Below are 14,799 nucleotides of genomic sequence, written 5' to 3' on the forward strand. Positions count from 1 at the left end.
CAACTGCCAAAACCCAGAGCCGTGTGGAGTACAGACAACATAAAATACTATTAAATGAATAATAGTGAAAATACTAATTCAGTCAATAATTCATGAAAAGGGATCACTCATGCTGCCCTACCTTGAAGCCAACTGATTATGGACTGAAACCTCTACAAATTGTGAGCCAAATAAATTTGTCCTCCTTTAACTTTGGATGTTGGGTATTTTGTCTCAGCAATGAGAAAAGGTAATTAAAACACTATCTCAAAGAAAGGAAAGAAAAGACAAAGCCCCTTTCCCTTATCCTCAGGGCCACTGTAAGTCTTTTAACCCATTCACTCTCACCCTGCAGAGTCCTTTTTTACCACCACCTTTCTGTGTGTCTTGTCCAGTTTTTTTTGTTGTTGTTGTTCAGGACACCAAGAACGTGAAAAGAATTTCCCCAGGACCCACCATCCAGTAACAATGGGATTAAGTTTTCAGCAGTGAATCTGAGAGTAGGTGATGTGTTCCACTTCCAGGTCGAGTCTGAAATTCTGCGTATGTGATCATTTAATCTTTTCCCTACTTGGTACCCAGTTGTGACCATAAAGAGAAAGAGAAAATGTTCAAGAGGATGATGGAGAGCCCAAATGAAGAAGCTGGGGATTCTGAATAATTGGGTGGATCAGTCTTCCTGCACAACACATGAAACAGCAATAAATTATTGTTTAAGTCATTGTATCATTGGGTCTTTCTGGTGCAGCAGCTTGCTACTACACAGAGCGTGTGACGTTTCACAATGGAGAGCTCTGCGGTCAAAGGCACTGGGAAATAATGGGGTTAAAAATACTGGGGGACTTGTGGTAAAACTCAGTGATCACATGTTTAAAAAAAAGTATGCAAGCTTCTTCTTTCCTATACAATTTGTCTGCACCTGAAGAAGTTTGTTGTTTCTTTAAACGTCTTTGTTTTGTTTTGTTTTGTTTCCTACAGAACAATGTAAAGAAGAAAATTGCTGATCTCTTGTATTCTTTTTCTGGTTCTGAAAACCACTCTAGAAATGTTGATTTAGATTATTTCTTTTTTTTCCTCTCTCTCTCTCTAAATTTTTCCTAATGCACAGCTACTGTTTAGTATGCATCTGGAAAGCCAAAATGTACAGAATCAGGGCTTCCTTTAGACCAACCACTTTATCCCAAGCATGTTATCTGAGTTCCTCTAGAGAACAGGCAATATTAAAAAACCATGGGGGTATGAACAATTCTTCCAAAATTTTTAGAAGACTTTCATCTCATTTTTCTTTTCTAAACAAATGGAAAGAAGACAACAATTTTTTCCCACAGAACAGCCATCTTTTATTTATTTTTTTCTTACATTCAAAGGGCATTAAGAATGTACCATGGGCAGGGGATATAGCTTAGTTGGAGATTGCTCACCTAGCATGAAGACTCCAAGGTACAAAAATATACTAGAACCACAATAACCAACACGTTTACTGGGTGGCCACTGTGGGCAGGCCCCTGGGGAAGAGAACACAATGTCCTCTGAGCTAAAGTGGGATGTGTCCCAGAGCGCGTAGGGACAGCACCCCAGCAGTGAACACTATGGGTTGTGCTTCTGTACTGAGTGGCAGGCTATCCAATGGTCAAATGTGTTTAAAAGGATTCAAGTGGCTTTCTAAAGGCCAATGGCCAGAGTCCTGAAGAATCCTCTGTTGGCTAAGATGCAAAACTGTCTGAAGTTCTGCCATATTCTTGTAGAGGTATGGATATGCTGTGATTGGCAAGATCATCTTAGTCCATTTGGGTTGCCCTAATGAAGTAACATAAACTCAGCAGCTTGTAAACAGCAGGTATTTGTTACTTACAGTTCTGGAGACCAGGTAGTCCAAGATCAAGGTGAGCAGTGAGTGATTCCTGGGTCACAGGTGGCAGCTACTTGTCTGAATCCTCACAGAACAAAAGGGACATTGGGGTCTCTTGTATAAGGCCACTATTCCCATCCCAAGAGCTGCACCTGGGGGTAGGACATTAATCTATGAATTTGAGAGGCATACAAACCAGAGCAGAGAATTCAGCTAAAAACATTTTTAATGTACTCAGCTTGTTAAGTAATTTAGTCTCTCGGGGTCAAGACTGAATATCAGTGTATATCAGAAAGAGTAAGAAGATTCATCATCACAGATCACCCAGGACTAGGCTTTCTCTTGACTTTGCAGGCATATCCCTCATTAATCCAGCAAAGGACTCTGCACGCCTTTTAAAGGCCCAATTCACAAGCCCGGGGAAGATCTACGACAGATTCCCTCTTTGGAACGGCACCCACACTCATTCAAAGATTGCTGGCTGCAGCTGGAGGAGGTCATGAGAGGTCACGCCCTGAGCCCACAACCGCTCCACCAGACCACAGCGGGTTTCTTGGGCTCCCACCAGCTCCTTCCTCCAGCACAGCTGGCCTCACCTACGTGTCACTGCTGGCTTCTCTCAACCTTCCTCCTTCCCTACAGATGTGCGAGAAGGAAGAATAAAAACCAATGAGGGAGGGACTCACAGCCACTGCACAAGTGCAAATGTGCCTGGGAGAAAGGAAAAGCCAGGATGGCACGAAGCTGTCCGTCCAGAAATGTTATTGTTGGGAACAGGAAGAGAACCAGTGCCTGAGGTGGCACCCCCCACACACACACCTGCACCTGTGCAGTGACGACCACAGGAGGCAACAGCTGCTGAGGCCATGGCTGGACCTGCGTATCAGTGCCTTTCCGAGCTCTGTGGCTCAGAGGCCTCTGTTCCTGCGTTCTCCCCGCCGCACACGGCTCCTTCCCACCTTGTACCTGAGCCCGAGCTGATCCCCCAGCGCAGGGTCTCCTTCTTCTCCACCTGGAGGGGCCTCGGCTCTGCAAGACACAGCTCAGATGTCACTCCTGCCCTGACCACATCCGGAAGGCAGTGGAAGTGTTCTTTACCCCTGGAGTCACTGTCACACCGTGCGGTGATTATCTGTTCCCACGTATCTCTCCCCCACTGGACTGAGAGCTTCTCTCCCATCTTCCTGCCTCCCTGGACTCCCCCTGGGGCCAGGACTTCCTTAGGAGGAGGCAGGGCTCGGGAAATAGGTGCAGAACGAGTGAATACATAAACACCCTTATGGTCGCATGGGAATGGTGTGAATTAAAAAATAATTCACAAAGAAAGAAAGTGATGAAGATAGAAGGAACATATTTCGTACAGACTTTGGGGAGAGCTGCTTTCATTGCCCAAATAACTGCTGTAGTCTACAAATATGAATGCTCTGTCACTCAGGAAAGATACTTTGGCATTTGAGTACCAACTGCAATCAAGTCCGGATTCATCGTTGTTTGTTCTGAGTCTCCCTGTGTTACCCGGGCTGCTCTCGAACTCGGGGACTACGGGCGTCCTCTTGCCTCAGCTTCCTGGGAGGTGGTGCAAACCACTATACCCAGCTGAGATCCATTTTTGCTGTTGGACCAACGACTGGTATTCAAGCTCCACACCCCTCTTTCACATATTTGGGCATAAGAAACAGTACCCGTTCTCTCTCCTGCGCCAGCGGGGAAGTTCAAACCACACATCCCAGCCTGTGTGGAACAGCAGTAAAAACCAGAGCCAAAGCTACCGACCTCTCCCTCGTTCCAGCCATTTCAGGCCAGCGGGGTGCCTGCCCTGCTCCCCTCCACTCGGACCTCTTGTGTGAGGTGTCCTCGCCATCCCGGACACCAGAACGATTTTAGGGACTGGGGAGGACTTGATGCCATTCTGCTGACGTCGACGCTCTGAATTTTTTTAGACGCATTCTGTGTCCATCTGGAAAGAAACACCACTGTTAGAAAGGAGTTGGGAGGAGGGGGTGGGTGGGACAACACTGAAGTTTAGAGTTCTGAAAAATCTCAAAGAGGAGCACACGCTAGTGCGGAACCGTTCCCTGACAGTCCGTGCCTTTCCTGCCCCCTTTTGATCCACGTCCTAGTCGAACAAAGTGAGGCACCTTATTTTTGTTTTCTTAAATTCTAAAGTGATTTACTTGAGTCTCGCTGGACCAGAAACAATCGGGGACTAGACTCGGCCTCACTGTACATCCGGTTTAGACTTCAGGCCACACCGCCGCTAGCAACTGCAAAGAAACCGATTCTAGAACTGAGGGACTCTACGGCCAGCCCGCACGTCCCTCTGAGCACCGCAGAGGCTGGCGGAGGAGAGGGGCGCGCGTGCCCTCCTGCCCGCTTTTCCCTAGTAGCGGTCTCCAGCCGAGGCCCTCCGTGGGCCCCAGCCGCAGTTTGGGGTCCAGTCTGCCACAACCAGCCCGTCACACCCCGTCAGAGACCCCAGCACCTGAGGGCCCAGCTCCTGCTCCTCCTCCTCCGGGATCCTCTTCCAGACCCCAGAGCCCAGATCCCACCCCAGCCACCTGTGTGGACAGCACCCGCTCCCCACAGCCCAAACCCATGCTGCAGCCTCCTCCAGCTTCTGAGTTGGGAGGATTCCAACCTCTGCCCTTTGTAGCTGCTCCTACAACTGAAATCCACATGATTCCTCCTTACCTCACTGTCTTACATATTTAGTTCTCTAGTAGCTGGATAACAATTCTCTATATTAATTACCTGTTAAAACAATCTGTAGGGCTGGGGATGCTCGGTGGCGCCGTGCCTGCCCCGAAAGCTCAAGGTCCTGAGTTTGATCCCCAGTACCAAGAACAAACAAACAAACCTCATGATGCCCATGATGCCCACCAGTGAGTGCGCCCCAACAGATGCCACACTCAGACCTCAGTGTCTCTCACCCCTGCCTACCGCTGTGCATCAGAGGAATCAAACCACAGCAGACAGAGTTTCTTTCTCAGATTACATCTGTCCTGCCGTGCACAGTCTTTCCCTCTGTCATATGCACCCTCTGAACATTACAGTGTAACAACTGTTAATGTAGCATTTCCACAGGGCGAGGCACGGCACCCAGTCTGAAAACGACCAGGGGTCTGGGAGGACTGCAGAGCTAATGCCAATGCTGCCCCTGTTACACAGAGATTTGGGGTCTGCAACAGTTGTACCCCCAGGGGTTCACAAACCATTGGTTCGCAGACATGGAGGAACAACTGCAAACCTAGAACAGCGGGTCTGAAAATAAGTACACCCCAAAGTAAAAGGACAAAGGACAGGAACGAGTAACTCTGAAGTTAACTCAGAAGTTTTGGTTTTGGTTTTTTGAGACAGGGTCTCACTATGTAGTTGAGACTGATCTGGAACTCACTATGTAGTCCAGGCTGGTCTCAAACTCACAACAATCCTCTTGCCTCAGCCTCCCGAGTGCTGGGATTATAGGCGTGTGCCCCCATGCCCAGCTTCAGAAGTTGAAAGAGGGAAAAGCTCTGACACTTTCTGAAGATCAGAAACTCGCAGCATTTAAAAGTTTGGAAATACCTTTAAAATTAAGTGACAATGCTAAATAATTCACAAGCGAAACAAATGTAAAAATTAAAAACTAAAAACAAAGCATACCAGAAAATAGCTCAAAGTAACCCAACACTTACATAGATCAAAAATAGACAAAAGCAAAGGCAGAAATAACTCAAAATGACAATAACTGAAAATAGAGTAACTATGAAAAGTAATAGATGCCAAATCTAATAATGAATGACTGTAAATAAAATATTCCAAGCCTATACAAAATGAAATAAGTACAATTAACTGAAGTAGCTGAAAACAAACTAAAAAAAAACAAACAAGCAAACAAAAAAACTCCATGCTGGGCTTGGTGGAACGGGTCTGTAAACCCAGTATTCTGGGAGGCTGAGGCAGAAGATTCGGAAGTTCAAGCCAAGTCCAAGAAATCCAGAGAACTGTCCCCAAGTCTGTACCCTATCTCAAAAGAAAAAAAAAAAAGAAATGGGGGGAATACAGATTAAAGGTGTTGCTCAGTGCAAAGACCCCAGTACCAGAAAAAAAAAGAAAACCTTAAAACCAACTACAAAATTAAAACAACTGGAAAGTAAATAGCTAAACATAAATGAAAGGTAATAATTAATGAAAATTAAAAATAAAAGATGCTCTTTTATTTTATTTAGTTTTTTTTTTCTTTTGAGACAGAGTTTTGCTATGCAGTTCAGGCTGGACTTGAACTTAGAGCAATCCTCCTGCCTCAGCCTCCCAAGTGCTCTTATTACAAGCGTATGCCATAGCACCAGACTAAAATCGAGTTTTAACCAACAAATCTAGATACAAATCTCTCAGCAGTTAACTTGGAGCTATCCTCCCCCAAAATAAGCCACCTAGGCACTCAGGGGCTGTGGCACCTGTGAGCTACTGTGCCCAGGAAATAGCCGAGCTTGCTGCATGGGGACAAGGGGACATAGAAGGCTGGGGGATGACAGCTGCACTGAAGGCCCAGGCCCTCGGCTTCCTGGGTTAGGCCAGGTCCTTCTAGAGGGATCCAGAGAGGAGGAGAGGAAGATGGAGGAACAGGAGGGAGGGACAGTGGCGGAACAGAAACAGGCCAGGAGGAGCTGTAAGGGGACCCTCACATGCAGCACAGCGCTGTCCCTGAAGGTCCCTGTTCCTTCGCTGCCTTCCCAGGTCGCTGTGGGGATGAACTCAGGGCTGAAGCTGCCTTGGGGGGGAAGGGCGGGTCCGGGACCGCACAGGGGACACAGCCATGGTGTCTCTTCTGGACTCTCCTTTGTTCTAACACTGCTCAGGCAGGCCCTTGGCTGCGCGCTGCGCTGTAGGGTGGGCTGGGGGTATCTGTGAGCTGCAGGTCGCATTTGCAGCACTGAGATACTGCGACAGAGAAGAAAGATCCACGCGGCCCTCAGGGTCCTACTTGCCTTGCTCCTGTGCTTGACCACCTCCTCACCCTCGCCTTCGCCCTCCCCTTCCTGTCCTCCCCACCTGCCTCCTTCCTTGCCTTCTTCTCTCAAACTGTTCACTTTCACCTGCTTGGCAGCCCCTTCCGGCTGTCGTGGTCTCCAGGCCAAGTCCTGCAGCTGATGAGCCGGCATCCCTGCTCTTTGTCCCCGCTCGAAATAAGAGTGATGTCTTCCCTGCAGCTCGAGTCAGGTCAGGGAGCCGGCGTCACTTAAAGAGTCCAAGAAGGGTCGCCCCGCCAGCTAAGGATGGCAAGAAGGGTGGGGAAAGAGTGTTTAAAGTGAGGGGGAGCTGGGAGTGGTGGAGGAGCTCGGCGAGTTCAAGGCCCGGGGCTACATGGTGAGTTCGAGGCCAGCCTGAACTGCGTAGCGAGACCCCGTCTCACATTAAATAAATAAATAAAGTGAGGGGAGTTTCTCGAGGGGGGTTAATGGCAATGTTTTTTACTGTAATAAAGTTTTTCAATTTCAGCATTCACTGTGTATTTTGATCATCCCCCACAGATGCATACAGAGGCGAAGGGCTAATCCAAGCACACAATCTTTAAGTATTCATCTTCCCATGGGCCGGGGAATGGCTCAGTGGCGCCGCCACCTGCCTCGCAAGCGCAAGGTCCTGAATTTGATCCCAGGCACCAAAAAAAAAAAAAAACGTCTTCTTTATCTTCCTTACTTCGCAACTGAAATTTTGGTGCATTTTTAAAGAAATAAATGGAACCGTTTCGTTCCTTCACTGATTTCAGCCAGTATTTTGAGGAGACCAACACCCTCACGGATCTGTGCCCCCGTCCGTGTGCCAAAATAAACGTGAAAAACGCTACATTTAAAGATACAGGGACCGTGTCAACGCTAAAGGTCAGTCGGAAAGGTCCTAATGATGAGACCAGTCACTCTCTCTCCATAGCTGATCTTTGGGAAATTCACAGTTTGCAAGAGTCTGGAAATTTGGTTTTAGTGCTTAATGTGTACAATACTGGATTGTTGTTTTCTTTAAAAATTTAAGTGAATTGCTAATAAGTGAAAGGTTAATAAATTAATTTGGTAGAAAGTTTAAATGATATTAACTAGGAAACCCTTTTTTTTGGTAAATTACAGACCCTGATGAAAAAAAATAAATTTATTTAGCTCTAAATCTGGTTTTTCCTCCTCTGTCCACTAGATGGCAGAAGAGAACCGTTTGAGATGATGAGGCATTAACTTCTTCCAAATGATTTTAAATGGTGGCACTGGTTTTGTTTGGTTTCTTCTAGCTTTCTCTCTTGTCTAACGGAAAAGACAAGTAAATATTGTATATACAAACTTTAGGATCATCTCCAGAGCATAATCAGGTTCCTTTTGATTAGCAGAGCTGGAGATGCCTCAGGGAAACCTCTCAGCCCTGCCTGGGGTGGGGAGTCCAGACCCTTTGGAGGAATGGGGGTCCATTTCATTGTGCTGATGGTAGCAAAAGTTTGCTCTAAATCAGGTGCGAGGCTTACAGCACATCTCACTTAATCTTCGCAGGGAAACAATGAGGTGTCACCTCCACTCTGTACAGTAATTAAACACAAATTAATAACGCAGGTCTGGGAGGCACAGACCTGTACTCCAGCACTGAGAGAGGCTGAGGCAGGAGGATTGTGAATTCCAGTCCCACCTGGGCAATTTAGCAAGACCCTGTCTCAAGATAACTTTTTCCCCCCAAAGGCTGGTAGAGTGCTTGTGTAGTAAGCATGAGGCCTTAGGTTCAATCCAAAGAGGGTGGGGGAAATTTAAGGAATAATGAGTTAACTTATCCAAATTCCTTTGTGGGAGTTAAACCACAGGGCTAATTTCTGCCTAACCTGCAACCTAGACTGCATGAAGGGAGGAGTCTCGGGATTAATTTAGGTTACTACACTCGATCCTGACCTTTTGCAAAGTTTTATTCCATGAACCAGAGTTGAAGCTTGTGTCTCTGATGTGTAGAAGAGCCAGAGTTACCAATAATCAGCAAGAGGGGATTGGAGCCTTTCTCATAAAAACAAAAAGATGCCTTGTAATATGCTTTTAAAAATCAATTATCAACATGAACTATTAGAAAATTTGATATTTTTTAAAGAAAAAAAAATAGTTTACCCAAGCCAGCAATTTTTACATGTTTCACACAAAAATTTACTTCAAGAGGAAAGGGAAAAAAATCAGGACTCATATTGAAGCCAGTTTTTATTTTATATGCGTATTTCAGTCAACGAGTATGAAAGGAACTGAGCCACTATCCATAAAACAGTATAACTATGCATTTACATTGTATATTTAGGATTCCTGTTGCCCCTGTCTTTTACATTCAGAAAAGGTTCCCTGGTTCCCTGGCTCGCCTGGTCTTGGCATCCTTTCCTGCTTCTCCTACCCATCCTTCTGGGTCCCCAGCACACCTGGACTCTGGGTCCAACCAAGTTTCCACAGCCAGCTCTGTTCATCCCAAGCAAAGTGTTATTCATGTCCCCACCAAATTCCCATTCTCCCACATGTGGAGCAAACAGAATCAAGAGCGGCTCAATCATATGTGAGCAGAAGGTACTCACACATCCCGGGGACAGTGGTCACATCCTTTGTTCAGGTGTCCTCCAACCCTGAGCCGACCTGCAGTGACTCCCCATTGCCTAGGACAACACCCAAGGCAAAGTCCTCAGCCTAGAATTCGCGGCCAACTCCCCATCTCCATGTTATTTCTTCCTCGTCTATCCATGAATCTCTCAAGCCAGGCTCCAGATCATCAAAAGATGCTCAGGCACAGTTCTGCCACCTGCAGAGATTCCCGAGACCTCTTTTTATGGCCCACGTGAATAGTGGTGTTGCCCAGTTACTAGGATAAAAAATCTGAGGCCTTGATTTCTGCCAGGACTGGGCTTTGGCCTTGTGTCCCCCACAGGGTGCCCCTAGGAAGCTGCCTTTTGTGGTGGTCCTGATCTTCCCCCACAGCACTCCACAAGCATTGGAGGTCATGCCACAAATGAAGTTTGTCCCAAACCCCAGTGCCCACCTCCCTCTTTGATTTCTCAAGCTGCTGTGTCCTGCCCATTGTCCCCGTCCCGGTGCTAGCTGAGCCTATGTGATTCTCTGGATATACATCTATGTTCCTCTTCATCCCTAACTAAACACCATGCTTTTCATTCCCATCACAACGTAAGGCATCACGCCAGCCTCGCTGGGACACTGCAAATGTGGCTTTGCCTGAGTAATTGAATAGTGGGTTTAATTATTGATAGGAAGTGATTTTTTCAACTTGGGTGTTCCTGTCCAATTTATATTTTCATTCCCCATCTCATAAAAACTGGATTGTTCTCTGGGAGAAATTTAGTTAGAATAGTGAAACGCCACCGTCTCTGTCTCTGTGTGCTGCTGTAATAGAATACATGAGGCTGGGTAATTTACAAACACGAAACTTACTGGGTCACAGTCTGGCAGCTGGGAAATCCAAGACCAAGGTGCCAGACTCTGGTGAAGGTCTTTCTGCTGAGTCTTCACCTGGTGGAAGTTGGAAGGACAAGAGTATGAGAGAGCAGAAACCACTCCAATAAAGTTATTATTGTTGTTGCTGTTGTTGTTGATTAAGCTTTGTCAGTGGGGACTGATTGCCTGGGATATTAAGTTTGTCTGGAACAGACAAAAACATTTACACCAAGAAAACACTTAACCACAATGCATGTTCCCAGAAATCAAACCTGGAGATTCTGATTCAGATCCAATAGGTCTGAATGAGACGTGGCAATCAGTGGACGTGACGAGCCTCTAAACTGCCCATGGAGAAGCACTACTCTAGTCCAGGGAGTAAGGATTTGTAGAATAATGTAGAGAGCAGAACTTTATTTCTGGGAGAACAAGTGATGCTTTCTTTCTGCATGGGGAAAAGGTTGGTTGGTCCCCCTAAGGGATGGTGCCATGAAGGGAGAGGCGTACTCAGCTTTGACTCCAGTACACGGCAGGGTGGACTTCTCGTGGTGCAATGACTAGAACAGCCCATGGATTTGTGTACAGCCTTCCTCTCTGCTCACGTGGCTACTCTGTTCATGGACTGACTGTGCCAACACAAGGGCAGCCGAGGACAGAAGGACAAGTGGAAAAGTCATCCATGTGGTTGATGAGTGTCTGCCCCGTGGGAAATCCCCTCTGCTGCGGTTACCATCTGTTACAGAGATGTTCACACTCCATTCACACTGCCCTGGATCTTATGCCTCTTCTCCAGACACCTTGATCCCCAATATTCCAATATTTACCTTATCACATCCCTGACCATCTGGTCAAGCTACTTACCACCTCTTTGTCTGTCTTCCTTCACCTCAGGCCTCTTCTGTCTCTTCACAAAATGAATGAGCAGATGCTGCCATTAAAAGAATATTCCCTTAGCTGCCCTTTTACTATGGATCTAGCACCCACGTACCAATCACCGCCTCCATGAACCAAGCTTAGCCTTTTCCCTTCTGTCAGCTGCTCAAGAGGGGCGCTCCACATATTCTGTGGTGGGCAGACTCTAGACTGCAGAGTGTGACTCATGATTCCTATCTCCCTGTGTTCATACTTGTGGATGATTCCCCTCCCCTTCCGCATTGGCAGAGTCAGAAAGGGGTAAACCAATGGGTAGGGAGAAGAAATGTGTGTTGGTTTCCAAGATAGAAGCCTCCACATCATCAGTTGTCTACATTCTTCCTACAAAAGGCACGACAGCCTTCAATAGGGAGGCATGGGCTGTTTCTTTAGACCAGCAATGTTCAGGGGGAATCTAGAAATTTAAGAGTAGCAAATGCATCAACCCAGATGGCCCTATTTCAAGTCTCAGCATCCCAGCTCTCCCAGTCAGAGCCCTGACCTTGCTATAGCAGACTTGCTACGGTGACAATCCAACCTTCTCTGGATCTCTGCTGCTCATATAGAGTTTTGGCTCAGATTTTTTTCCCCTTCTTAGTATATGTGAATAATTTTATATGCTGCCAAAGAGGCCCTTTGATTTTCATCTTTGATCTTACATTGATCAGTGGTCATCTTTGCCCTTTCAACATCATTAATGAATTAATGGCACCTTCCCTAAATGATTATCCCCTTCCAAATTTCCTATAATTATTTCCTGACACTTCCACGATTCCACGTCTCCTGGTTGCGCTCCATCCTTCAGCATCCCTTTCCGGTTTGGTCACTGGTGAAAGTTTTAGCAATTGCCAAAGCTGACCAGGGGCTTTGTTACCACCAGTGATGGGGTTCTCGGTACCAGCAGGCAGCCAGGTGGATCCAGTTTCCAAACTCCAGTTCTGAACCTTTTGTTTGTCTGTTTCCATGCTGGGGATGAAAGCCAGGGCCTCGTGCACACTGGGAAAGCAGTGAAGCCTTTTCTGAGACTTCTGGCTTGAATCCCATAAGAAACGGGTCTGCATGAAAGTGTGTGTGTGTGTGTGTGTGTGTGTGTGTGTGTGTGTGTCTCAGAAACAACACCAGAGAGGGATGTAGGAAAAGGGACTAGGTAGAAGAAACTGAACTGTGATGCAGGTGCGACAGAGAGCTGGAATTCAGATAACCCATAAAGATTGTGCCACCTTAGGGCAAAGGGGCCAGTCCTTGGAGGTGACCTGCTCCCGGGAGGAATGCAACTTTGGGAAAAGTGGCTCCTTTTGGCAGAGGACAATTGCTAGAGAAAGACTCAGTCAAGAACCCTCAGCAGGAGTCTGAGATATTGCTCAGTGGCACCAAGCCTGCCTCAAAAGCACACAAGCACCTGAGTTTGATCGCCGGTACCAAAAAAACCCCTCAGCACCTGGGGAAGTATCTCAGCAATGAAGGCGACACATTTGATGAAGGTGCACTTCCTGATTTTAAAATGGTATTGCGAGCCACTGTCTAAGCCTGCCCACTCTGACAGCTCTTTTCACTTCCCACTCAAGTGTTTTCCTGTCCTAGTATCCCTTTAAGGTGTGATCCAGATACCATTCCATATTATCTATTTCAAAGGGCAGCACACTAAGCTGTACTCACCTTTTGACAGCCCTATTCCTCGTGAAAACCTCATAAATCTCCCCCATAATAATGATAGAAACAGAATGAATATTCACTTAAACAATAAAAGCGATTGCAAACTTATCACCTGTTTAAATTACAGAGGTACCCGCATGTATGTAACGCAGACAATGCTTGGTGTGCACAGAAATGTATGAACTTCCTGGATTAGGGTGCTGCACATAGTGGTGTGCAGAATGGAAAGGTCAACTGAGGGCCAGGTGGAAGTTGAAAGGCAGCCCAAGCTCTCATCTCTAAGTCTTCTGATCCCATCAAGAGCTGAATATGCCCGGAGAAGGCTGGTGTTCATTTTTAACCAATTGCTGAAACAGTTAGTCAGCTCTTTCTCCTAATCAGCAGAAAGGCACTTCTTGGACAGCTATGAACTTGCCTGGTGACTGATTACAAACCCTGGCTCTAGAGTCAATCCTGGCTTTGCCACTTATTTCCTATTGACCTTTGCTGTGGCCTAAATGTTTGTTACTCCAAGATTCCCATGTTGAAATAACCCCAAAGGTGAAGGTATAGAGCTGGAGCGTTTGAGAAGTGATTAGGTCATAAATGTGGGGCCCTCATGAATGAATTATAAATAAATTACAAATTTATAAATGAGAGCCAGGTGTGGTGGTGCACACCTGTAATCCCAGCACTCCGGAGGCTGAGGCAGGAGGACCGCTTGAGTTCGAGACCAGCCTGGGCTACATGGTGAGTTCCAGGTCAGTCTCAATGACACAGTGAGACCTGTCTCAAAAAAAAATTTTTTTTTATAAATGAGGCCAGAGGAGTTAGTTCCACCATGTGAAGAAAGGGTGAGAAGACAGCTGCATATGAGAAAGCAGACCCTTACCACTGTGTCTGCTAGCACCTTGATCCTGGTCTTAGTTCCAGAACTATAAGAAATAAATTTTCTCTGTTTATAAGCCACCCAGTCCATGGCATTTTGTTACAACAGCCAGAATGGACAAATATCACTTTATACCTGGCTTTCTTATCTGTAAGACGGTATTTCCTTTGTGTGGTTGTGGTGTTTATTCAGGTAACAATGGACAGTCTATTATCACTGATCTTTGTTTAATCAACTTTATTGAGGTATAACTTACATGCAAAAAAATTTACAAACATTAAGTGTACAGTTTAGTTAGGATAATGTAAACTAGTAACCAGATACAGGTAACCCGTGTACATTATACTATACTATCGAGGGAATTTTCCAGGCCCTGTGGAACTTAAAATGTAGGATAAAGCATTTTTAGTTAATCTTTTTAACCTCTTGATTAGGTTAGGCCTGGGATGTATATTCTCAGTTCCCTAATTCCTCTGCATAACACAGATCACAATGTCTTAAACTTCTAGTCTACAAAGCAACTTATGGGTATTTTTCAGCTTGTTCCTTGGTGAATCACGAGGACCTACCACAGTGCTTGGGCTTCTATAATCATCTGATGGAAGACAAATATGTAACTTTAACAATGAATATGATATCGAATTTATGCCCAACAAAATTTAAGTCACTCACTCTAAGAAGATGCCGATCCGCCTTAGGTGCTTGTCATTCGTCACGGGTGGTGGAGAAGGTAGGATTTGAGAAGGATCAGGTTTCAACAGGATTAAAGAAAATTCAGAGCTAATCTATTTGGGAAAGATAAAAGTGGCATGAGCCCTGGTGGGGTTAAATATGATTATCAATCTTGCACCCTTTATCCATCGCCCACAGTGCTAGATTTCAAGGGGGAATTAGATTTGAGGTACATAGAGGGTCTTCGCTCTCCCCAACTGGCAGACACTAGTACAGGTACGTGGCACGTTCTCTCAGGAGGGTAAGGAAACCCTGAGGCGTATGGGCCTGCTCAGGTTTACACAACACAGCTCACCGGAGGACCGCTGTCTAGCGCGGCGCGCGTCGGAAGTGACGCACGACGCACCCCGTTCCCGCCCTGCTCTGCGCGGGCCCGACTGGCGGGAAAC

At 46.2% G+C, this 14,799-nt stretch overlaps 1 protein-coding gene across 6 annotated transcripts in view; it reads right to left on the reverse strand.

The window, feature by feature from the left end:
• Positions 1 to 14,761, reverse strand: part of Adipoq (adiponectin, C1Q and collagen domain containing) — a 29,669-nt gene extending 14,908 nt beyond the window's left edge. Inside the window, exons 1-4 of one of the 6 annotated variants that reach the window (XM_033762580.1) lie at positions 14,706 to 14,761; positions 14,351 to 14,463; positions 10,243 to 10,320; positions 1,832 to 3,785 (exon numbers count right to left, since the gene is read on the reverse strand). The gene's annotated coding sequence lies outside the window, so the exon portion shown is untranslated. Of the gene's footprint in view, positions 1 to 1,831; positions 5,198 to 6,903; positions 7,078 to 10,242; positions 10,321 to 11,106; positions 11,174 to 14,350 lie in introns of those variants that run through there. The other 5 variants (XM_033762581.1, XM_033762578.1, XM_010624160.2 and 2 more) reach the window with 5 other exon arrangements.
• Positions 14,762 to 14,799: the final 38 nt, after the last annotated feature.

Source organism: Fukomys damarensis, unplaced genomic scaffold, assembly GCF_012274545.1.
Source record: "Fukomys damarensis isolate Sample0158 unplaced genomic scaffold, DMR_v1.0_HiC HiC_scaffold_12, whole genome shotgun sequence".
Taxonomy (NCBI): domain Eukaryota; kingdom Metazoa; phylum Chordata; class Mammalia; order Rodentia; family Bathyergidae; genus Fukomys; species Fukomys damarensis.